Below are 339 nucleotides of genomic sequence, written 5' to 3'. Positions count from 1 at the left end.
GTTCTGGGGGACTCCTCCCTCCGTGTGTGTGTGTGACCTGGGGACCCACTTGCAAGGACCTGGGATGGCGAACGTGCTCACGCGGATAACCAGAGTAACTGGGGACCCCGCACCCCGGGTGTACGGAGCCGCGGACTCTGACACCCACTGGACCCCGCGCGTGGAGTGGGCAGGCGCTCTGCCCCGCTAAGCGCCCGGGGGTCAGAAGGATCCCGTCAGCCGGCCATCCCGTCTGCCTGGGGCTCGGGGTCCCGGTCGGTATCCCAAAAGTGAAGCACTCATCCCCAGAGCAAGTGTAACGGAGGACCGGGGTGTCTCAGAACCAAAAGCAGTGCGCGC

This window comes from Fukomys damarensis, unplaced genomic scaffold (assembly GCF_012274545.1).
Source record: "Fukomys damarensis isolate Sample0158 unplaced genomic scaffold, DMR_v1.0_HiC HiC_scaffold_14, whole genome shotgun sequence".
In the NCBI taxonomy this organism is placed as follows: Eukaryota; Metazoa; Chordata; class Mammalia; order Rodentia; family Bathyergidae; genus Fukomys; species Fukomys damarensis.
The sequence above is the reverse complement of the archived record's forward strand: the minus strand, read 5'-3'. Positions refer to the sequence as shown.